We start from the raw sequence: 26,798 nt of genomic DNA on the forward strand, positions 1-26,798 counted from the left end.
CTCTGGGTCATAGACCCTAAAGCGTTGGGAGGATGCACAGGCAACCTGATGAGGATAAAACCGGAATCTTTTTCCTCTTAATTTACTCATTCTACTGCTTTGCCCAGAAGAGTGATTTCTGTCATACTTAAGGCTGATAATGGCAATGTGCAACAAGGCTCTAATAGGCATCAGGTCCCGGGAACATTATTGTCCCTTCAGAAGTGCTGTTGTTGATGAGAATTTATATTAACTCCTGTCAATATAGGAAAATGTCTTCATGATGATAAAACCACCCACAGTAAGAAAAGTAAGTTTCAGCAACACAATGCCTACACTTGGAAAAAGTAATATGAATGCATCAGCATATAAAGATGATTTGAAAACTAAAGATACAAGTTATCTTGTAAGAAAGACTCTGATTAATGGTGCCTTAAACAACTAGGGGTTTACTTCTCTCACCTAGGTCTAGAGCAGAAGTTCTCAAAGTGTGGTCCCTCAGCCCCTGGAGACCCATGAGACTCTTTCAGGGGGTCCATGAGATCAAAATGATTTTTCTAGTAATACGAAGGTGCTATTTGCCTTTTCCATTGTGTTGACATTTGCATTGACGGTTCAAGAGCAATGATGAGTAAAAATGCTGTTCCCTCAATCAAGGAAGTGGCACCAAACTTTGTCTTGTATTCTTCACCATCACACATTCACAGCAAAATTTTTGTTTAAAGTGGTCACCTTAAATTAAGTGACACTGTATTACCAACTGTGATGGTTGCCATGAGAAAAAGAAGTTATGTGGTTGTTTGAAGTGTGCAAAATAGTAGCTCCTTATTTTGATGAAACATCATTTTTAATTGAAAGAACAACTGGCAAACAAACTGTCTCTAAAGTCTTGGCTATTTGGGAGACAGTTTCTTGAAAATGAATCAAGTGGGCTTTCGCCATCATCAAGGAAAATAACTGACAGTGTATGTTGTAAACAATTACTTAAAGCTTATACTTGGAGTATTTGAAGAACTTGTATCCATCCACCAACATGAGCTTGCCAGTGTCTCAATACTTAAAACTTTTCTGAGAAGACTGATGGTGACATTGACAAATTTAAATATAAATAAAATGCGTCAACATTAAATAGACTAGGATTTCCCAATCTTGGGACTACTGACAGTACGGATTGGATATTTCCTTGCTGTGGGGGGCTGCCCAGTGCATTGTAGGATTTGTAGCAGCATCCCTGGCCTCTACTCTCTGGATGTCAGTATTATTCTCCCTCTCCAGTGTGGCAACCAAAAATGTCTCCAGACATTTCCAAAGACTCCCTGGTGTTTCTGTGAGTGTGTGGGTGGGTGTGTGTGTGTGTGCAAAATTGCCCCCAGCTAAAAACCACTGGATTAAATAACTCAGTCAACTGGTATTTTCCAAATGGCCAACGCAAGTAAAAAATGGGATCGAGATCCATTTGAAGAACAAAATAGACCGACAGAGTTTAATGTAATAGCAGCACAACAAGTTTCTAAATACGGTTTCAGATTCCACATTCTAACTAATCTCGTTGGGTTCTGGTGGAGTCTCAAAGACTATTCACAGCTACCCAAGAAGACTATTCAAAGTGTTCCTACACGTATCTGTATGAAGCCAATCTTCTTCAGAAATATCAACCCAAACAACGCATTTCAAAAGCTTGAATGTAGATGCAGATATGGGAATATAGCTGTCTTCTATTAATACAAATATTTATTACATTTTTAAAAGAATAATAGTTACTTCACTTTTCTCAATATATTTCCTTTGTTTTGTAAATAAAGTTATTGTTTATAAAACTATATTACTGACAATAGGTAATGAATTTATTATTGCTATGTTAAAATGAAAAAAAAATTTAACTTCTGTTTTAATTTCCAACATGGTAAATATCACTAGATATAACCTATATAAAGAAAATCTTTCAAGTACTCAATAATTTGTAATAGCACAAAGGTTCTCAAATCAAAAACTTTGAGAACTGCTTGTCCAGAGCTAGGCAGTTCTTGATGATGGTTCAGCTGTACAACAGTGTCTTCAAAGATCTGGCCTCTATATTTTCATTCCTTTCTTTTGGCATTTTGTCATTATGCTTATTACTTCATGGCAACATGGCTGACAGAGCCACCTGGTGGCAGATAGATTAAAATGGACCTTTTCCATAATGGAGGGTACAGAGATTCATCCTCAATGAAATAGATGCAAATCCTCGATATGGATTTGCCTTCCCTGTCTATAATGCTTCTGCCTGTACTAGCACCACTGACTCACAAGATTCCATATTCACTGTTACAGTATGCCCTAAAGCATTGCTTCTGATAAAGGAACTCACTTCATAGAGCAGGAAATGCAGCTCACACCCATGGAATTACCTGATCAATAATTTATTGTCCAACATCCAGAAGTACCTGCACTAAGTAAAAGTTGGAATGGTTTACTGAAGACTCTGTTACAGCACCAGTTATGAGATGACATCCTGGACGCCAGGGCTTCCGTATTACAGGATGCAGTACACGCTTTGTATCAGAAAGTATTATATGGTGGTTTGTCGACCCTGAAGTCAGAATACATGGGTTCAAAAATCTAGGAGTGAAAGTGGGAGAAGCTCCTCCTACTAATATAGCTTGTAACCCACTCACAGAATATTCAGTTCTCTTCCTGGAAACTTTCCACTTTGCTGATTTGGAGGTCTAGTCCCCAAGGAGAGTGGGTATGTGTCCAACAAGGGATGCAATAATGGTTCCAGGGAATTGAAAGATAAGAATAAACACCTGGTCCTTTGGGGCTCCTTATTCTACCAAAACAACCAGCAGAAAGAGTGCTTACTCTACTGGTGACAGTGAGTGACTGATACCAAGGGGAAACTGGGTTTTGTTAGTCTGTGGGGAAAAGGAAGACTATGTCTGAAACCTACAGTATTCTCTGGGAGCGCCTCTTTGTACTTCTTTGCCCAATAGTAAATGTTAATGGAAACTTACTAAAACCAAAACAGACAGGATGGTTGAGGACTCGGATCCTTCAGGAATGACAGTATGGATTACTTCACCAGGTAAAGAACCATGAAGAGCTGAGGTTCTTGAGGAAGACCTGGGAAATGAGGAATAGCCAGGAAAAGATGGAAGACACAGATATCAATTATGGCTTTTGACCAATTACAAAAACAAGTACTGTAGTAGTTTGTATATTTTGTCTTTGCTTGTTATAGGTATGCGTTTGTGTGTTCTAATCATTTTCTTCTTCTCTTTCCTTCTTCTCATTATTATTTCATACTCAAGTTGTAGGACTTTAACTTCACAATTTAATCTCAAGGTACAATAGTCAGTGGGACTGAGACTTATGCTGCAGCTAATTACTCTAAATTTTATATCAGTGGAGAAAAGGGTTCAGTAGAGTTTTCAGTTTTTGGACCAAAAATGATATCATTTCCTGGCAACAGGAAATCAAGGATCGGGTACAGCTACAGGCTTATAAAAGAATTAAAGATAAATTTCCTTGCAGTCCAGTGGAATCCAGAAGAGAAAGGAGCATGTACTGGGAAAGCTGGTCCACAGTATGGGAGCCTAACTGGGAAGAGAGCAGCACCTGCAAAGGAGGACAGATGGGGGAAAGAGCACAGGTGGAATGATGGAGATGCCTAACCCAGAGGGAGGGAGGACGGAGTGAGAGGTCAGGTACCACAACCAGGCATCGAGTGTCAGAGACTAAGATGGAAGAGGAGGGCTTCTGTGCAGTGGAGTGAGAGGCTAGTCACACTGTGGGGTGTGGGTGGAGAGAGAGCAGTGGCTGTGGTCTAGAGCAAGGTGTTGGAGCCAAAGAAGGGTGAAGAGAGCATCTATTCCAGTTACAAATGCTATGTAACAAACTGCCCCAAGAATAGAGAACCCAGAAATATACCCACACAAATACACCCAACCGATTTTTGACAAAGGTGCAAAAGCCATTAAGTGGAGGAAGGATAGCCTTTTCAACAAATGGTGCTGAAGCAATTGAACATACATAGGAATAAAAATAAACCTCAATCTAAACCTCACACCTTATGCAAAAATTAATTCAATATGGATCACAAACTTAATCGCAGAATGTAAAACTATAAAACTTCTAGGAAAACAAAATAGGAGAAAATCTTCAGGAACCATGGCTAGGACAAAGTTCTTGGACATGACAACAAAAGCACAATCCGTAAAAGGAAAAATTGATAAATTGGAGCTAATCAAAATTTCCAATGTTTGCTCTGCAGAAGACTGTGTGTAGAGGATGAAAAAGACAAGCTATAGATAGGGAGAAAATATCTGCAACCACATATTCCACAAAGAACTTGAATCCAGAATATATAAAGAATTTCTATTAAAAGTCAACAGTAAAAACACCAAACAACCCAATTAGAAATGGGCAAAAGACATGAACAGGTATTTCACAGAGGATATACAGATGGCAGATAAGCACATGAAAAGATGTTCAACATCACTGGCCATCAGGGAAATGCAAATTAAAAATCACAATGAGGTATCACTGCACACCTATCAGAATGACTGAAATATATTTATATAGGCAACACAAAATGTTGGAGAGGATGCAGACAAACTGGATCACTCATACACTGTTGGCAGGGATATTATAGCCACTCTGGGAAAGACCATGGCAGTATCTTACAAAATTAAAACATGTGCTTACCGTACCACCCAGCAACTGCACTCCTGGGCATTTATCCCAGAAACTTGAAAATGTATGTTCCTAGCAGCTTTATTTCTAATAGCCAAAAACTGAAAACAACCCAAATGCATTCCAACAGATGAATGATTAAACAAACTGTGGCACATTTGTACCATGGAATTAGTACAACTCAGCAATGAAAAGGACGGAAGAGCTGATACACACAATAACTTTGATGAATGACAAGGGAAGTATACTGAAGTGCAAAAAGTCAATCTCAAAAGTTCATATAGTATGATTCCATTTATACAACACTCTTGAAATGACAAAATTGTAGAGATGGAGAAGAGACTAATGGTTGCCAGAGTTTCAGATGGGGGAGGTAAGGAGGTGTTGTGGCTGTAAATAGCAGCACAAGGGATCCTTGCAATGGAATTGATCTGTATCCTGACTGTGGTGGTGGTCACACAATCTAAACATTATAAAATGCATAGAAATAAACACACACAAATGAGCACAGGTGAATGTGGTGAAATCTGACCAAGGTCAGTGGATTGCATCAATGCCCTTTCCTAGTATTCCACTGTAGTCGCCCAAGATGTTACTATTGGGGGAAACTGGGTGAGGGTATACAGAATCTCTGTACTAATTCTTACAACTGCATGTGAGTCTTCAATCATCTCAAATTAAAAAAAAAAAGTACAGGACACCCACTTAAAACTGAATTTCAGATCGGTATGCCCCACCTATCCTGAAAAAATTTTCATTGCATTATTTACCTGAAATTCAAATACAAAAAGGTGTTTCATATTTTATCTTCTCCCAGGAAAGAACTGGACTAACCTGACTTCACCCCCATCTCCCTAGCTATCACTCCCAGGAATGGACTGTCTGCTGACCACGCCCAGTTCACCGCCGTAAGGAAGATGGAGCCATCTAACAACAGGGTCTTCATGGGCGCCGCCATACTGTCCCCCGAAACTTCCCGGTTTCTCGCAACCTTGCACAGGGGGACAGTGCTCTAATCCCTTCTCCGAAGCCGTCTCCCGCTTAGATCTTGTCGGATGCTGGGCTGATGCTGCCTGCCCCGTTTCGCCGCGGACCTCTTGGCTCCAGACCCAGAACGAAACCATCTCCCCCGTCTTACGGAAGATGGGGCCCCTTGTACAGGCCGCCTGATAAGCGTCGCCATCTTGTCATCCGGGACAATTCTTCTGGGAGCAACACCGTCCCCGCTGGATCGAAGGGTCTAGGTCTGCGAGTTTGCACTCGAGTCAAGGTCCCGGTGGGCTTTCGGAGGCTCCCGTACGGGACTTTCCCAACGGCGGCGGGAATCTGGTCCTGGGAGGCGGCTTTGGTGCCTGTCGGTGGGTCCTCGAGCATGGTGATGGGGAGTCTTCGCAGCCCTCTGTGGGTCGGGGGTTCGGGGCCCACACTGGTCCGTGACCGATGGGTCTGCATCCGCGGGTGATGGGGCGCCTGTAGGAGGGCAGTGATGGGAGGTCTGGGAGCGTCGGCTGTTCGTGATGGGTGGTCTGCACTCGCGGGTGATGAGAACTACGAGGGCGTGGTCACGGCGCCCTCGGGGGGTCGGTATTCGGGGTCATTGAGGTCCAAGATTAAGGCCTGTGGCGAGTGTGTATGGGGTCCCGAGTGCGGGGAATATTGACCCCGGTCCCTTCTCTATCCCCTTGAACAATAAGAAGGACAGGAGGGGACAGGATGGGAAAAACGATTGGGGCGTCTCTGGGGGATGGTGTCCTTGAGCGTTGGTAATGGGGTCAGTGAGGTCAGGGATTGAGTGTGATGAGTGTGGCTCCTTAATAGGGGGTGGGGTGACGACCTCAGTCCCTTTTCCTCCCTCCCCACCCCCAACCATCCTGTCCAATAGGAAGGACAGGTGGAGCAGTTCCTGCCCAGCTCACAGGGGCTGGTAAAGTGAGCTGCAGCCTTTTTCCTGTCATTTATTTTTTCCAGGCAGCAATGCGAACCATTAAGTACACTGGGTGAGACTATGTTGCTGAACAACTATAGGGATTTTTTTTTTTTTTTTATGTTATCAAACTGACAGAATACTGGATTCTGCAAATTCCCAGAAGTTCTTAATTGTATATACGGGATTAATATTTTCATACAAAACCAGAAATTCTGTTTTGTTCCTGGGGTTCCTTTCCACCCCACCCCACCCCCAGCCGGTTTTAGGACCTTGTTCCAGTTCCTGCTATGGATGTGTCATAATCGGGGAGGAGGGGTGGTTTGGAACTTTGGACCATCTTGTTTGGACACCTGTTCAGACTTTCCTTGACGGTGACCCTGGCACTGATAGGTGTTCCTTAAAGTGTGTCCAAACCAAACCTTGCTCCTGGTAACTGAATTTTAAATTGATCTGTCATCTTTCCCCCCATCCTTGGATATTTGCTTCAGGTATCTGATATAGTTGATGTTTAATTCTTTATCAAGGAAATTCTGAGATTCCATAATTGGGTTTTCCTCGGGCAGGGATGGAGGGTCATCAGGAGGATTAGTGAGTTAGGAGGGGTTCCGGGATTGGGCTAGGTGGAGGAGAGCCAGTAGCAGTTGATCAGAGGTTATTATTGGGTGTTTTAGTGCCAGGAACCCAGGGGATTTCACTGAATGGTGGGCCTTCAATGAGGAGGAGGTGTGCTGAGTAGTGTTCATTTGTTGACTTGACATGTATTTGTTGAGCCAATGTTCCAGGCACTGCTCTAGACCCTGGGAAAACAGCAGGAAATAAAATTATCCTTCTCACAGAGCTCGTACATTGATATCATGTTGGGTGGAGGTGTGCCATAAAGACAAATAAAGTGTGCTAAGGAATTAGAAGATGTTGGAAGAGGGCAGGACTACAATTTAAATAGGATAGTCAAGGCAGGATTCTTGCCTATTGTGATAATTGAGCAGAGACCAGAATAAAACAAGAGAACAAGCAGTGGGTCCTTAGGGGCATTTGTGGCTACAGGAAAAATAAGTACAAAGGCTCTGTGGTAGCAGGTGCAAGTTCAAGGATGGGGAAGATGACATGTGCCTGGAGTGAAAAGAGGGAAGAAGCGAGGGCAGAAGATGAGATGGACGAGGTGGCCAGGGTTCAGACCAGGTGGATTTTGGGGGCTTGGAAGAGACTGTGGCTGCTACTCTGAGGATGAGACCACCTTCTTTCAAGTTGTTTTTTCTGAGCCAAAAGGCAGACAGTCCAATTCTTTAGACAAGTCACTATTTAAATTTTAATTACTACAAGTGTATGAATATAGTCTCCTCCTAGAAAAATTTTAAGATGCAGATAAAGCTAAGTGTGTTTTCAAAGTACCTCAATCCACAAAGTTATCCTTTCCTTCCACATTCTCAGGAAAGTGGAAGTCTTTTGAAACATCAGTGCTCAACAGACCTAAAGTGATATGGAAGACATGACCTTCCTCTTGGCCTCAAGTCAGTTGCTTTTTCTCTTGAATGTTTCTAGAACAGTTCTAGTAAAGTTCAGACATCCTCCATCTTCTGTAGCATCACAGTTGTGCAGGTGTCCTAGGTCTAGCCCTGGAAGTCTTCCCATTGCGGACGTGTGAGACAACCTGTGGGGTGAGGAGAAAGAGTTCACTGTATAAGTCCATGCACAGCTCTTGGTGGAGGGCAGTGGTCTTCACATTTGCCACAGTAAAATATACCAACAAAATAAAAGAATGCTATGATCTGTAGGTTTGGCTCTTCATTGGCTTAGAGCCTCCCTCATAGAATTTTCAAGGGAGTTTGTGAATTTAGAGCAAAACAAGGAAACTTAGAAAATATTTTTTCTAGGCCTGACCTTTTTTTTTATTTTAAATTCAGTTTTATTGAGATATATTCACATACCATACAGTCATCCATGGTGTACAATCAGCTGTTCACAGTACCATCAGATAGTTGAGCATTCATCACCCCAATCTATTTTTGAACATTTTCCTTACACCAGAAAGAATCAGAATCAGAATAAAAAATAAATAAATAAAAAAGAAAACCCAAATCATCCCCCCCATCCCACCCTATTTTTCATTTAGTTTCTGTCCCCATTTGTCTACTCATCCATCCATACACCAGATAAAGGGAGTGCGATCCACAAGGTTTTCACAATCACACTGTCACCTCTTGGAAGCTACATTGTTATACAATCATCTTCAAGAGTCAAGGCTACTGGGTTGGAGTTTGGTAGTTTCAGGTATTTATTTCTAGCTATTCCAATACAACAAAACCTAAAAGGTGTTATCTGCATAGTGTGTAAGAATGTCCACTAGAATGGACTCTCAACTCCATTTGAAATCTCTCAGCCACTGAAGCTTTATTTCATTTCATTTCGCATCCCCCTTTTGGTCAAGAAGATGTTCTCAATCCCACGATGCTGGCTCCAGATTCATCCCCGGGAGTCATATCCTGCATTGCCAGGGAGATTTACACCCCTGAAATTCAGGTCCCATGTAGCGGGGAAGGCAGTGAGATCACCTGTCATGGTGGCTTAGTTAGAGAGGGCCACATCTGAGGAACAAAGAGGCACTCAGAGGGAGACTCTTAGGCACAATTATAAGCAGGTTTAGCCTCTCCTTGCAGCAACAAGCTTCATAGGGGCCAGCCCCAAGACAGAGGGCTCAGCACATCAAGCTGTCAGTCCCCAGTGTTTGTGAGAACATCAGCCACAGTCCAGGTGAGGAAGCCCAACATCTCTGCATTCTCCTCCAGCTCTTCAGGGGGGCCCCAAATATACCACATTATAATATTCTAAATGGCCAATTCTGAACAAAAAGTTAAAAGTCATACAAAGAACAGAAAAGTAAGACCTATTCGTAGGAGAAAGGAATTTCACAGGCCATTTCTGAGGAAATCAAGGCATTGGAATTATTAGTCAAAGTAATCAAATTAACCACCTTAAATATACTCAGTGAGATGCGAGAAGCGCATGAGCAAAAATAACAAAAGGAAATCAGTAAAATGGTTTATGAATAAAATGAGAATATTAATAAAGAGATAGAAAGTATAAAAAGAAACCAAACAAGTTTGGGAGCTGAAAAGTACAATAACTGAAAAGAAAAATTGACTAGGGGGTTCAGAAATATATTTGAACAGGAAGAAGAGAAGATCAGCAAACTTGAAGATAAGAAAATTGATATTATCCAGTGGGAGTCACTGAAGGAAAACAGAATGATGAAAAATAAATATAGCTTGAGGAACCTGTGGGAAACTATAAAGTATACAAATTTCTGCATTGTGGGAGTCCCAGAAGGAGAAGAGAAAGGTTGGGGAGGGAGACAATATTTAAAGAAATAGTGGCTGAAAACTTTCCAAATTTAATGGAAGACATAAATACAAAGATCCAAGATGCTCAATAAACTCCAAACAGGATATACCGAAATGGACCCACATCATGGAATATTTTGATCAAATTATTGAATGCCAAAGATAAACAGAATTTTGGAAGCTGCAGGAGAGAAGCAACATGTCAGATACAAGAGAACCTCAATAAGATTACTGATTTCACATTGGAAACCATGGGAGGCAGGAAGGTAGAGGGATGACACATTTAAAGTTTTGAAAGCAAAAACTTACCAGACAAGTATTCTATATCTGGCCTACTGTCTCTCAGACTAAGATAGACTTCTGGGAAGGATAGCAGTTTAGGGAGCTTCAGGGCTCAGTCCTTCCACCAAAACAGCTATTAAACAAGCAAGAATTGTCTGAAACAACTATTTTGAAACTCCAGAGGCCACAGAAACACTGTACAGCATCCACAGAAAGTAGGGAGAAGAGGCAGATAAATTATGGTTAAAAACAGTAAATTGATCTCTCTGCACAGTGGCTACCAGTGTCCAGCCCACACTTCTGCAGCAGGACACCACAAGGTCCAGTACCTTGCTAGCTGCTGGTCACAGAAGGGGATGTAAAATCCCTCTTCCCTAAGAACCTGGTGGGCATGGTAATTGTTGATCATGTCTTTTGATTAATGAATTCAGATCACTGGGTCCTGGCTCTGAATGCAGCTATTGTTTCAACTCCACCTTGACAGATTTGGCAGCCATTATTTCCGCCATCCATGGACTGGGGCACAGGTGGGAGATCAAAAGATGGAGCACTTCCTCAGGGCTGCAGGAGATAGGAAGCTGAAGGGCTGCATTGGCTGGGTAGGCCAGGATAGCTCAGTTTGGGGGCACCATTGGAAAAGCATTTGGAGTTCTTCCTGACCCCCTCCCCAGGTCATTTTGGAGTCAGTCTGTGCACCCTTCATGGGTTCGTGGCCCTGTTTTGGTTGGGAAAAAAACTAACATAGAAGAGTCCTCTTTGGAGTGACTCTTCTCCCAGAATTTTCCCTCCAGGCAAAAGAAGTGTGAGACAACAAAAGGAGTGTAAAAAAATGTAGAGGTGGACAGTCTGGGACAAAGGCCTGCCAATGTGAAATACCCAGGAGAGAGAGGTGTGTCTCCTGGAAAACAGAGGAGACAACAAAACTCCTGTAAGCATGGGAACTCCAAACTGTAACAAGCTAAATCCCAGAACAAGACAGAGGTGCAGAAAGACAAGGACAACCCTGAACACTGCATTTGCCTTGGGCAGACTTTCTTGATAGGAAAGACAAATCTGAAGAAAATCTATCTTATCAATGGTGGGTTAAAAAAACAAAACAAAACAAAACAAAGACATCCCATGGCATAAATCCAAGAGTTAGCATTTTAAAATATTAAAATGTAGTGTGCAACAAAAAGAGTACAATACAAGCAAAGAAACAGAAAATGATGGTCCATCCGAAGGAAGACAATAAAAATACAGAAAACAACGAAGAAGACATGAATGTAGACATATGGAACAAAATCTTTAAAAAATGATCTTAAAAGTGCTCAAGGAGATAGAGGAAAGTATGAAGAAGAAACTAAAGGATATCGGGAAAATAATCAATGAACAATATGAGAGCCTAAGTAAAGAAGTAGAAATTTTAAAAAGGAACCAAACAGAACTACTGGAGTTGATGATCAAAAAATTGAAATGAAAAATGTCCCTGAGGGTTTCTAAAGCAGGTTGGGGCTGGCAGAAGAAAGAATCAGTGAACTTGAAGAAAAGACACTTGTAATTAGTCACACTGAGGAGCAGTAAGATAAAAGAAATATGGAAAGCAATAATAGCCTAAGACAGCTTATGGACACCGTCAAGCATAGCAATAAATGCATTATGGAAGTCCCAGAAGGAGAAGGAAGAGAGAAGGCGGCAGAAGGAATAGTCAAACAAAGTATGTCAGACAACTTCACAAACTTAGCAAAAGGTATGAATATGCCCATCACAGAAGGTCAGACAACAACAAAGAGGGAAACATGAAGAAAAATATACCCTGTCATATGTTGATTACACTATCAAATACAAAGGACAAGGAGAAAGTTCTGAAAGCTGCAAGAGAAAAGCAATGTGTTATGTACAAGGGAATCCCAATTGGATTGAGTGCTAATTTTCTCATCAGAAAGTAGGGTGTCAGGAATGCTATGGTTTGAAATACTTAAAATGCTGAAAGAAAACAACTGCCAGCCAAGAATTTTATATCCAGTGAGACTCTTCTTGAAAAATGAGGGCGCGATTAACAATTCTCAGATAAACAAAAACTGAGGGAAGTCATCTCAATTGATGAATGACCATTCTTAAAGCTAGACAGCCTTACCAACAATGTTAAAGTCTTCAGACTGAACAGAGAGGACACCAGACATTGGTTCACACCAGCATAAATAAATAAAGACCTGCAGTAAAGTTAACCATTGGGTAATTATAAATGCCAGTATTATTGTATTGTTTGCTATGTAACTCCACGTCTTCCTTCTACAGGTGCTAAAATGCAAATTCATATAAAGTATGATAAATCTACAATTTTGGAATACAATGTACAAAAAAGTGACAACAAAGATTTCTTAAAAAGGTGATGGAGATAGAGAAGTATAGGAAACGAATATGTGCATGCTATTGAACTTAGGTTGGTGTCAAACCAAATATGATCGTTATGAATTTAGGATGTTAAATTTTAACTCCACAAAATAAAAAGGACTGTAAGTGGATACTATGAACAAGTGTTTGCCAATAAATTAGATAACATAGATGAAATGAACAAATTCTTAGAAACATACATGACTGAAGAGGAAATACATTTCAGCAAACCAACTACAAATAAAGAGATAGAATCAGTCATCAGAAACCTCCCAACAAATGAAAGCACAGGACCAGATGGCTTCACAGGGGAATTCTACCAGATATTCAAAGAAGACATAACTCCAATTCTTCTCAAACTGTTCCAAAAAATTGAAGATGATGAAATACACCCAAACTCATTCTACAAGGTCAACATCACCCTAATATCAAAGCTACCACAGGACACCACAAGAAAACTACAGAGAAATATCTGTTATGAATATAGGTGCAAAACTCCTCAACAAAATACCAGCAACCTGAATCCAATAGCATATTAAAAGAATTATACACATGATCAAGTGGGATTTATCTGTGGTATGCAAAGTTGTTTCAACATAAGAAAAACAACAGAATGAATGAAAAAAATCACATGATCATCTCAATTGATGCAGAAATGTACAGCATCCTTTCTTGATAAAAACACTTGGAACACTAGGAATAAAAGGAAACTTTCTCAACATGTTAAAGGGCATACATGTACAGTCCACAGATGACATCCCATGGTGAAAAACTGAAAGGTTTCCCTCTGATATCAAGAACAGGACAAGGAGGACCCTGTCACCACTGTTATTCAACACTGTATTGGAAGTTGTTACCAGAGTCATCAGAAAAGAAAGTGAAATAAAAGGGATCCACATTGGAAAGGAAGAAGTAAAACTTTCCTTATTTTCAGATGATATGATCCTATATACCAAAAATCCAGAAAAAAAACCACAACAAATCTCATTGATCTAATAAATAATTCAGCAAATTGGGGGAAAATACAAGATCAACACCCAAAAACAATATACAAAACAATTAACAATCAGAAGAAACCAAGAAAAAAATTTTATTTACAATAGCAACTAAAAGAATCAAATATCTAGGAATAAATCTAACCAATGATCCAAAGGACTTGTACACAGAAAACTACAAAACATTGCTAAAAGAAAGGAAAGAAATCCTAAATACGTGGAAGAACATTCCTTGTCCATGGACTGAAAGAATAAATATAGTTAAGATGTCATTACCACCCAAAGAAATTTACAGATTCAATGCAATCCCAGTGAGAATTCCAAGAACCTTCTTTCCAGAAATGGAAAAAGCCAACCATCAAATTTATATGGATGGATAAGAGGCCCCAAATAGCTAAAGCCATCTTAAAGAAGAATGAAGATGGAGAACACACACTTTTCATTCTTAAAACTTATTACCAAGCCACAATACTTGAAACAGCATGGTACTGGCACAAGGACAGACATATAGACCAGTGGAATAGAGTTGACAGCTCAGAAATCAACCCTGACATTTATGGCCAACTAGTGGGCACAGACCATTCAACTGAGAAAGAATAGTCTCTTCACCAAATGATGCTCAGAAAACTGGATCTCCACATGCAAAAAAAAAAAAAAAAAAAAAAAAAAAAAAAAAAAATGAAGTCCCCTCCCTCATACCATATACAAAAATCAACTCAAAATGGATCAAATACCCTAATATAAAAGCTAGAACTATCAAAATCCTAGAAGCAAATGTAAGGAAGCATCTTCAAGACCCTGTGTTAGACAATGTTTTTTTTTACAGCCAAAGTGCAAGCAACAAAAGAAAAAATAGGTAAATGGGACCTCAGGAAAATTAAAAAACTTTTGTTTCAAAGATTTTATCATGAAAGTAAAATGGCAACCTACACAATGGAAGAAGATATTTGGAAACCACATTTCTGATAAAGGAATAATATCCAGAATATATAAAGAAATCCTTTAATTTAACAACAAAACAACAAACAACCCAATTTAAAAATGGGCCAAAGACTTGAACAGACATCTCTCCAAAGAATATGTACAAATAGCCGAAAAGCACATGAAAAGATGCTTAAAATCATTAGACATCAGGGAAATGCAAATCAAAACCACAATGAGATACTATTTCACATCCTTTAGAAGGGCTGCTATTTAAAAATGGAAAATAACAAGTGTTGGAGAGGATGCAGAGGAATAGAAACACTCATTCATTGGTGGTGGCAACTAAAATGGTGCACGTACTGTGGAAGAGAGATTGGTGGTTCCTCAGAAAACCAGGTACAGCTACCACATGATCCAGCAATCCCACTACTAGGTATATGCCAAAAAGAATTGAAAGCGGGAACTCGAACTGATATTTGCACACTGATGTTCATAGCAGCATTATTCCCAATTGCTAAACGATGGACTCAACCTAAGTGTCCATCAACAGATAGATAGATAAACAAAATGTGGTATAAACGTACTATGGAATATTATTCATCCATAAAAAGAAATGACATCCTGATACATGTAACAACATGAGTGACACGTGAAGACATCATATCGAGTGAAATGAGCCAGACACAATAGGACAAATATTGTATGACCTCATGTCTTGAAACAATTAGAATAAGCAAACTCATAAGTCAGGATTAAGAATATAGGTTACCAGGGGACAGGGTGGGGATAAGGAATGGGAAGTTAAGGCTTAAAATGTAACAGGGTTTCAATTTGGATGATGGAAATGTTTTGGTAATGGTCGGTAGTGATGGTAGCACAAGAGTATGAAAGCAATTAACAGCACTGAAATATATATATCTGAATGTGAATGAAAAGAAAACCCACAGAATGGGAGAAAAAAATGCAAATCATATAAATAATAAGGGATTGATATCCAAAATATATAAAGTACTCCTATAGCTGAACAACAAAAAAAAAAAACCCAAATTAAAAATGAGCAAAGGACTTACATAGTCATTTCTCCAAAAAAGATGTAAAAATGGTCAAGAAGAAAATGAAAAGAAACTCAACATTGTTAGCCATTAGGGAAATGCAAATCAAATCAAAACCAAAATGAGGTACCACTTCACATCCATAGGATGGCTATTATCCAAAAAAAAAAAAAAAAGGAAGGGAAATAAGTGTTGTGAGTATATGGGAAATTTGAACTTGCCTACATTGTTGGTTGTGATGTAAAGTGGTGCAGCTGCTGTGGAAAACAGGTTGGTGGTAACTCCAGAGGCATTGGAAATCCAGACTGTTGCTCCTAGTGGTCCTGTGGCTCAGCTCTGTGACACCAGGACCCTAAGGTTTGCCACAATGGCTGAAAATGGTGATAATGAAAGATGGCTACTCTGGAGGCCAAAATCTTTTAGCAAATTGAGTATTATTTTGGTGACTTTAATTTGCCACAGTGTAAATTTTTAAAGAACATATCAAATTGGATGAAGCCTAGGTACATTTGGAGATAATGAAAAAATTCAATAGGTTAAACCATGTAACAACAGACTTTACTATAATAGTAGAAGCATTGAGCAAATAAGGCAGAACTCAGGAAATAAGTGAAGATAAAACTAAAGTCAGAAGCTCTCCAAGTAAACCTCTCTCTGAAGTGACTGACAAGTATAAAAATGATGTTAAAAACAGATCAATTTATATTAAAGGCTTCCCAACTGATGCAACCTTTGTTGACATAAAAGAATGGCAGGAAGGTAAAAGAAGGAAGAAAGCAAAATGAAGTGAAAGCTAAGTTAAATTAACAGCCAAACAAGAGAAAGAAGAAAAACAGAAGTTGGCAGAAGATGCTGAAATGAAATCTCTAGAAGACAAGATTGAATGCTTTCTGAAATTTTCAGGTAACTCAAATGATCAGACCTGTAGAGAGGACTTTCATATCCCTTACTCAAGTCATGTTGAAATAAAATGGATAGACTTTATCAAAGGAGCAAAAGAGGGAATAATTCTATTTAAAGAAAATCTAGAGAAGCACTGGAGAGTCAAAAATACAACCTACAGTGGTAACCTACAATTGAGGAACAAATATGTGAAATGACAAGTACTAGAAGGAGAATTGAAGGAAGACACTTGGGAAAAAATCATAGAAGATCAACAAGAATCCCTAAACCAATGGAAGTCAAAAGATCACAGATTTAAAGGAAAAGTAAAATGAAATAAAGCTGCCCAGGCTGGGTCTGCTAAAGGAAACCTACAGTTTCAGGGCAAGAAAACGAAGTTTGTTAGTGATGATGAGTATAATAAAAATGGTGCAGCTGGAACAGTGAAAAGAGCAAGGGAAGAAGCAGTCAAGGAAGAACCTGCATCAAAACAACAGAAAGCAGAAAATGGATTGGAGACCAGTAGCTTAGAAAACAAAACTTTTATTCATTTTCATTAGATGTTAAGCTGCTTTTCTCTTTGGAGGTTTTTAAAAAGAAAAGCAAATTAAGTCCACTTCTATACCCACTTGTAAGAAAGGAAAGTTTTCTTGTTTTCTTAATTTATCTTTTGTTGTTGTTATCCAATTGATAATTTTTAATGTATAGCTTTGTTTATGTTATTTCAGATGATTCAGATATGAAAGGGAAGTTTCTTCCACTCAATTGCCTTTGTAATATGACAATATGTAAGTGCAACTTAATAAAATATATAAACAGAGCCAAAAAAAGTAAAACATTGAAATATGATCCAGCAATTCCACTTCTAATTATATACCTAAAAGTACTGAACATAGATGCTCAAATACTCTGTTCATGGCAGGATTATTCAACAATAGCAAAAGGTGTCCATCAACAAATGAATGAATAAACAAAATGTGGTGCATACATACGATGGAACATTATTCAGTTATAGTAAGGAATGAAGTTCTTCTATAAGCTATTTCTTGAATGAATTATGAAAACATTATGAAAAGTGACATGCTGCATATTCCCAATTACAGGAGTAGAATAGGCAAATTCATAGGGACCCAAAGTGGAATAGAGGTTACCAAGGGCTTAGAGTGTGGATGGGGGTGGGGTGAGGGAGTTATTGATTAGTGAGTATAGAGATTTTGTTTGGGGTGATGAAAAAATTCAGGAAATATTGGTGATTGTTATTGTATATTGTGAATGTACCTAATATCACTGAACTGTACACTTAAAATGATAAATTTTGCTGTGTATATTTTTCCACAATAAAAGATGAAAGAAAATGAAAGATTGGATGTGGAGGTGGGAGCAGACACTGGATGAGACTTTGGAGTTGGTTTCCATGGGAAAGGGTGACTGTATTCCATGTAGCTGTGGCCAGTACTTTAGGTGGATGTTCAGTGGTGATGTGAGTGGACCATGGGCAGATACTGTCATTTGCCACCCCAATTGTTTTGTCCTCAATCATCCTTGGTGACTGACATTCCCTGCCATAATAGAAGCTTGGTGACAGATAATTTCCCAGAATCTCTTGCAACTAGGGAGGACTAAGTGACCTGGTTCTGGTTAATGAGATGGGAAGCATCTGTTGGGGAGCATTCAGGAAGTATTTCACTCCCCGCTACATAAGAAGAGGTGCAAGGAAAGAACTCTTTTCCCCAGGTAATTTTTCTGGCTTCTGGTAATTTTTTAGTATTGAAGCCTGCGACTTTACAAATTATTTTATAATCATGAGATCACAAGTGTGAGAAAGGACATCAGCATCCTGAGGATGGTCTAGTGGAATAAAGGAAGGAGTAAGTGTCCTTGATGACACGGTGGAGCCACTAAACCAGCCATGGTGCATGCTATCTCTGTATTGCTTTGTTATGTGAAATAGTATAAATTCCAATTGTTTATGCCACATTTGTTTACATGTTTTACATGCTTTCACTGAAAGCATCCTAAATTAGAAGCTCTGTCATTCTAAATCTATCATTATAACCATGGGAATCTTACCTGTTTACTTATTTTCTAAAAGCATATTTTCCATTGAAATAATGCTATAAAGAAAATCATGTTTCAGATATTTTACAGAAAAGATTTTGTAAAATTCTGGTGGAGTATTTGCTTTTAAAGGAGAATAAGTTGAGTAGATGGGAAACAGAATAACAATTTAAAAATAGTCCTCATGGCCTTTATGAACTGCTCTCCTGAATAGGTTGCCTAAATTGCATTTAGATTGAGCCATTTAAAATTTCCTTTCTTTGAAGATCAGAAAGGATTCAATATTGGCAATTTTATATGGTTCAATCAAATACATATATGAACCTAAAATAATTTTAACTCTGAAATACATACCTGATATAGTGCACAAAATGTCGTCTCTGAAGATTGCTTATACTATCACCATTATATTTTATCTTTACAAGATAAACAAGAAATATAACACATTGACACATATGCTTTCTCTTATCCTTTGCTGAAATATGTAAATAATTGTGGCATGTTTTACTGAACCAGCTCTGCTATGAACAGAAGCCATTAATTTTTTTTAACATCTGCAAAACCAAAATGAGCAAACAGCCTTAAAATAATTCCATGAGCAAACTATAGTCAAAATAGAATAAGAAAGGAAAATCTCAAATCCACATATACCCAAATTTGCCCAACAGTCTTGATGAAGAAGCCATTAATTTTATAAATGTTTTAATCTCTCTAGAAAAACTGAAGATCTCTTTCAAGTATTATTTGTGTACAATATTCAAAGCTGAGAAATAGGCTGACAACTTGAGACAGGCTGAAAGCACCTATGGATTGAATACTCAGTGTGTTTATTCCACATGTAAAGTCAGGCTATGCAAATGAAATATTTGGATGCTTTATACTTCCGCTTGTTTTTTAGTCAAGTATCTGTTCAAGTATCAGTAGCTGCAGGCTATAAACTGAAAAATATCTTCATTTGAATTTAATGGAGCCATCTGTTGTAGTTTATCATGTACTTCCAGTATTCCTTTGAAGTTGTCTTTTGTTTGAATTAACTTGAAACATGGTAGATTAGTAACACTTATAAGAATATGTAACCCTGGAATACCATAAGCAAATTCTTTTCTTGGATAAATTATGTTTTAGTAAACACATTCTAGGGTAAGTGCATTTCTGACATGTAGACTTTCTATGAAATTACTTATGCAATAGAAATACAATTTCTCCCTTTTGTACTATTTCAGAAACATTTATCTTGTTGGCTTTCTTAAGCTGGATTGTATTTTCACACCAATAAACTTTCTTTTAAAACTTGGCCTAATCAGCCAATTTTAAAATCCAACATGGTTCCAGCAGTCTTCAAAGGTACACAGCACTGGATTTGATCCCAGCTTAGCACAACAATTTTTCCTTTGAATTGCATGTTCTTATGTAAAAACAGAACTTCAACCGTAACAAGCACAATTGGAGCTATCATGACCCACTTACCAGCTCTTGTTTTGCATTAAATCTGCTATGAGATAGCCCTACACTCCTACCTAAATGGCTAAAATTAAAGAGATTGATTGTGGCAAGTATTAATCCATTTGTGAAACTACTGGAACTCTCATATACTGCTGGTGGAGTGTAAATTATACAGCCAATTTGAAAGGCTGGCATACAATTAGCCTATGACCCAGCAATTCCACTCTTATGAATATGCACAACAGAAATGTGTGCCTATTTGCAGCATTCTCCAAGAACATTCGACACATCAGAATTTAATAGCCCAAACTGAAAACAACCTGAATGTCCAAAAGCAATAGAATGGGTAAGTAAATTCATACAATAGGATATTGCACAAACAATACGAAAGAACAGTCCACCACTTTATGCAACAATATGGATGAATCTTAGTAACACAAATAGGCCCTAAGGTAAGAGTCCCATTTATTTAAAGTTAAAAAGCAGGTAAAAGTTATTTCTGATAAATGAAGACAGAATAATGGTTTATTGTGGGGTGGGGAATGACTGGAAGGAGCACAAGGGAGGCTCTGCATTCTGGGAATGTTTTCTCTTGTTTGGAGTCACAGTTCCATGGGTGTATTTATTCTGTGAAGCTTCATTGAGCTGAACACGCACAGTGTGTACACATGTCTGTATTTAAAAAACAAAAAATTCTCCACATCCAAAAAGGCCTCTGATGAGTTATTTAAATGCTCTTTTAAATTTCAAGTTTTCTTTTTAAAATATCAGTAACTATTTTTTAAAAGGTATTAAATTAATGAATTTTTCTTGATCTTGTTTAAGGGAAAAGGTTTCATTTTCATTGGGAAGGCAATGGCCAAAGGCAAAGGAACTTATGAGATTCACGCAAAGATTTTTGGAAATGTTGGTGATAGCCTACTGAAGAAGGGCTAAACAAAAATATTATATTTCCATAAGAGCTAATAACATATAACAATTAAAAATTATGTTTCAAAGGAGTTGCCTAAAATGGTAAAATTATCACAGCATAGTAAGAGTGGAAGAAGGTAATTGTAAATGTAAATAATTTATGCATGCACAATATAATTAAAGTGTCCCAAAATAAACAGACCAGAAGAAAATACACAAACATATCCACACTTTCATATCTGTATAGACTTCATATATTATTTCTATGCTAGTATTTTCATTAGGAAACTATTCTAAATCAAGGAAAATTATTTTTGTTTAAAATTCTTCATTTTATTATAATTTTATACTTTTCATAACATTTTTGACATATTAAAGTTCTGCGAATGCTAGATGCTTCTCTCTAATATTTTTAAATAGTAGACTTAAAAATAGATCAAAAAATTAAAAAAAATAAATTGAAAAAAATTTTGCTCATATCTTATCCAGTAGAAATAATCATACCTAAGAATCTCAACAGTTGAGATTTCCTGAAGTTTTAAAGCTTGTCTCATCTATTATTGTGCTTTTCCTTTTGCTCCGCATTGAACCATTCCAATAAAGTTGTTCCAAGGGAAGGAAATACGTTGCTCTCGTGAGATAAACAAATAGTTTGATAAGGAAAACAAATAATCTTGATGGTGAAAAATTTGGGAAGGCCAACAACTCAGCTGTGCAAAGTTTTGCTATATGTTGAGGCAAGCACTATTCCAGCAGCCCTGCCAGAAATGGAAGGGAAATCCAGAGAATGAGACATGGGCCTTGATACGTTCCTACCTGTATGGAAAGTTTGGGAAGCCGTGTACGTGCACCATGTTTCACACAAGCTCAGGACAGACTGGAGAGGGCCCCAAATAGCTACACTTTCCCAGTGAATGTGAACCCTTGTGCAGGTGCAGAGGAGGCATAAGAAGATCCAAAAGAAAATAAAGTCAAAGCAGACATGCCTGGTGGTTTGGAGCTATGTACTGCAGAAAAACATTTATTAACGTTATCCCATTCCTGTAGGTGTGAACCCTTGTAAATAGGAACTTTTGATGAGGTTACTTCAGATAAGGTATGGCCTAGGATGAGTCTTAATTCTATTATGAAAGGCCTTATAGGGAAGGTCAGAGAGAAAGAAAAAAGCCACAGAAGGAACAGCCAGAAGCTGAAAGTCAATGGAACCTGGAAGAGAAGGGAGAGGCCAGGAGAGGCCACCATGTGCATTGCCATGTGACAGAGGAGCCCAGGACCAAGGATTACTGACAGCCAGCTCTAGACAAGAGTCTTTTGGAGCAAAGCATCACCTTGACAACACCCTGAATGGTAGTTCTTCAAACCTCAAGGCCATGAAACAATAAATTCCCATGGTTGAAGCCAACGTATTGCATGGTATTTGTTTTAGCAATGAGGAAAATAACATGAAAATTGCCTTGAACTTTGAATTTTTATGCAACCCACACACATATCCAACTGCAAAGGGTGGGAGACATATGGTCAAGATATTTAAGCACAACCTCTGATCAATTTTTAGCTGACTGGTAAGTTATGCTGCAACCTCTAGGATGCCAGGCTTAGAAATAAAAATAAGAGTTAACATAAAAACCTAAGCAGAGACAGCAACAACTGCAAACTGTGGGCAGAAAGATGCTACAGTCCAGACAAGTCAATATGCAAACAAACAGCCAACAACAATAACCCCAGGTGGGGGAGGGATCAGAATCCTAAATTGCTATAAAAGGAACTTTGCAGATATGATTAAGTTAAGGGTCTTGAGATGGGAAGATTATCCTAGATTATCTGGGGGGTCCACTATAATCAGGTGTCCTTACAAGGGGGAGGAGCATGGAGGGATATTTTGATGACAGAAGAGAAGTTAATGGGACAAGCAAAGCAAGAGGTTGTAGTGATGAAGTCTTGAGCCAAAAATGCTGGCAACCTCGAGAAGTTGGAAGAGGCAAGGACCAAATCCTCCCCGGAGCCTCCAGAAGGAACCAGCCTTGCCAACCCCTTGATTTTAGCCCTGTGCAGCCCCGTTCAGTTTTCTGACCTTCATAATTGTGATAAAACAAATTTCTGTGGTGTTAAGCAGCAGGTTTGTGATAATTTGCTACAGCAGCAACAGAAAATTAATACATTGACCAAGCGAAAAAGAGACAGTGACTGAGACAGAGAGAACACAGGATCAAAATCAGAAATGAAAAGACATCACCAAGACCTTACAAAAACTGAACAGCCTACAAGGGAATACAATTTTTATATGTTTTATTGCTATAAAATTAACATAACTCAAAATTCTCCATTTTAACTATTTTGAAGTATGCAATTCATTGGACCATCATCAATACTATCTAATTTCATAACGTTTTCATCACTACCAATGAAACCTCTGAACCTGTTAAGTAGGAAATCCATCCACTTCCATCCCCGTGTAATCACTAATCTATTTTCCATCTCTATGGATTAGCCTACTGGGAATATTTCATATATGGCCTTATGTGTCTGCATAAAGTTTTCAAAGTTTGTCCATGTGGTACCATGTATCAGTACATCATTCCTTTTCATGGCAGAATAATATTGCATTATATGGACATACTAGATTTTCTTTAGCCATTCATCAGTTGATGGACATTTAGGTTATTTCCACCACTTTTTGGCTATTATTATGAACATCCTGGACAAAATATGTGTGGGCACATGTTTTCAATTCTCTTGGGTATATATTATAAGTGGAATTTCTGTGTCATATGGTAATTCTATATTTAACTTTTTGAGAAAGTGCCAAATTTTTTCCACAGTGGATGTACCATCTTATGTCTTCACCAGCAAATTATGAGAGTTCCAATTTCTCAGCATACACACCAATCCTTATTCTTCCTTTTTCAAAATTATAGCCATCCTAGTGGGGTGAAGTGGAATCTTGTTGTGGTTTTGATTTGCATTTCCCTAATCACTAATGTGTTGAGCATCTTTTCTTGTGAATGTTTTGGCTACTTGTATATCTTCTTTGGAAAAGTGTCTATTCAAGTCATTTTCCCATTTTTTAATTGTGTTGTTTGTAGCTTTGTATTAGAATCAACTAATTGGGTGAGTTTCTTCAGTTTTATTTTTTATCTTTCTTTGAATATACTGATATTATTATTCTAAAGGGGTCAGACATTGTAGGGAAGCAAAATTCATTAAATAAGTGTATTGATTTCGTATACTCCCCTCTTACACTTTCTTGTGTAATGTTTCAGTCCTGTTCCATAGCATTTATATATAAATGTTTGTGTATGTATGCATAATTCCCACAAACCCAAAAATAATCACACAAAAACATAAAACTCTAGGCCAATATTATTTATAGATGGAGACACAAAACATTTACATATAGTATTAACAAAAGTAATTGGTTTTAAGGATTAATACATCAAGTTAAATTTTGTCCAATAATTAAATTATTATTCAAATTAGATCTATTGAGGCTAAACCTGCTTATAATTGTGCCTAAGAGTCTCCCCCGAGTACCTCTTTGTTGCTCAGATGTGGCCCTCTGTCTCTAACTAAGCCACCTTGGCAGGTGATCTCACTGCCCTCCCTCCTACATAGGACCTGACTCCCAGGGGTGTAAATCTCCCTGGCAATGCAGGATATGACTCTCAGGGATGAATCTGGACCTGGCATCATGGGATTGAGAACCTCTTGACCAAAAGGGGGATGTGAAATGAAATGAAATAAAGATTCAGTGGCTGAGAAATTTCAAATGGAGTTGAGAGGTCACTCTGGTGGACATTCTTATGTACTATATAGATAACCCTTTTTAGGTTATTGTGTGTTGAAATAACTAGAAGTAAATACCTGGAACTATCAAACTCCAACCCAGTAGCCTTGACTCTTGAAGACAATTGTATAACAATGTAGATTATAATGGGTGACAGTGTGATTGTGAAAACCTTGTGGCTCGCACTCCCTTTATCCAGTGTATGGATGGATGAGTAGAAAAATGGGGACAAAAACTAAATGAAAAATAGGGTGGGATGGGGAAGATGATTTGGGTCTTCTTTTTTTGTTTTTATTTTTTATTCTTATTCTGATTCTTCCTGGTATAAGGAAAATGTTCAAAAATAGATTGTGGTAATGAATGCACAACTATATGATGGTACTGTGAACAGTATATTGTACACCATGGATGACTGTATGGTATGTAAATATATCTAAATTTAAAAAAAGAAAAAAATTTCAAAAAAATTAGATCTATTAATGTCATACAAAATTTCAGTGTTTGAAAAATAAACTTATAATTTCAATAAATAACAAAAACTATTCCATGAAATTCAATCCCTAATCCTGGTACTACTCAAGAATCTAGAAATTTCCAAAAGTATTCTTAATTTGATCAGAAATATATATATCTTAAAATAAACATCATAATTAATGGTAGGATATTTTTAACATTGTAACTAAAGGAAAGTAGTCTACCAGGTAGCACAAATCATAACTCATATAAAAGATACTAAATAGTTAACTAAATAATACCTAAAAAATAAATTTGGGTATAAATATTTGCAAAAAATAGAAAATAAAATCTTTGCATGAGTGCTTATCTAAAAACACCCAAGTACTTCAGACTGCAATATAACAACCAGGAAACTGGCTCCATATGTATCAAGATACAAAAAGTAATACCTTTCTTATACTTCAGAAATATTAGAGGAAAATGTAATTAAAAAACACCTCAAAATACCAAAAAAAGAAAATCCCATATTATCCCAGTAATTAAATTAACAAAAAATCACTGGATGGAAGCAGTAAATTGCATTATATTTTCCAAGTATTTTTGCCCTTCCTTAGAGTAGAGGAAGATTTCCTTTTTTATCCCATTGAACTCAAACTTGACTATGAATTTCTTTGACAAATAAAATGTGGACAAAAATAAAATGTGCATATATACCACATGCAAACAGAAGTTTTATGAGCCATTTCAGGTTTCTTCAAGCATCCTTTTTCCTCTACTTCCAACAACAAGAGTGTCCCAGATAGAGCTGCTTTTTTAGCCTGGACCCCAGAGTATAGAGATAAATCTAACTGTAAGAGAGAAATAAATAAATCTTGTTGCAAGCCATAGAAATTTTGAGGTAGTTTCTTACCCCAGCAGAAAATAGAAAAAGATGATACAGAAATTTGTTTCAGTTTGAATTATATGAAATGTCTTTTTTTGTAGGACAAATCTGATTAAATATCAGCCATTTCCTAAGGAGAGACAATGTTTTTTAATTCACATATCTCTGGATTAAGAGGGTCATACAAGGCATAACTTAGAGAATATTATGAGACCTGATGATATTATTGGTTGGACCTTTAGTTTCTTTCCCTTTGGGAATGCATGTGCAGAAGGGATGGAAGCAAATATTTGCGACCAAGAGGGCATACTGTAGTAGATTGCATTATTGGTGTCAGGTGTTTTTTTTTCCTCAGTGTGGGAGGGTTTTATATTCCCACAAGAGTGACATTAAGCTTGGCCTTGTGACTTGCATTTCAAAATGAAACATAAGCTCAAGAGATACTTCCTCCCTTAAGCAGAAGGTTTGCAAGCCACGGTGTGGTCCTACCCGTTCTCTTCTACCTCTGTGACAACATCACCAATGTCAAGAGTGGAGTCTGAGCACTGGAGTGGGGACCTCATTTGATGGGCTTCTAAAATGGACATCATTTACTGAAAGGGGGCTGTTGCAACTAGTATGAAACATATTTATATAAAGAGAGGCACTGTGTTTTGGAAAGAAATGTTGTAATGAAGAACATATATGGAAATTCTCCCCCAAATACATGGAAAACTCAGGACAAGCATATATCACCCCACATTATTTTTAATGACATTTTCAAGATGATTTTCAATTGGAAGACAATGTGTAGGAATACAAGTGTCCACTTTGAACAGAAAGAACAATGAAAG

At 37.9% G+C, this 26,798-nt stretch overlaps 1 pseudogene; it reads left to right on the plus strand.

The window, feature by feature from the left end:
* Positions 1-6,400: 6,400 nt before the first annotated feature.
* Positions 6,401-17,144, plus strand: LOC119518129 (annotated as a pseudogene).
* The last annotated feature ends 9,654 nt before the right edge of the window (positions 17,145-26,798 follow it).

This window comes from Choloepus didactylus, chromosome 21 (assembly GCF_015220235.1).
Source record: "Choloepus didactylus isolate mChoDid1 chromosome 21, mChoDid1.pri, whole genome shotgun sequence".
Lineage (NCBI taxonomy): Eukaryota > Metazoa > Chordata > Mammalia > Pilosa > Megalonychidae > Choloepus > Choloepus didactylus.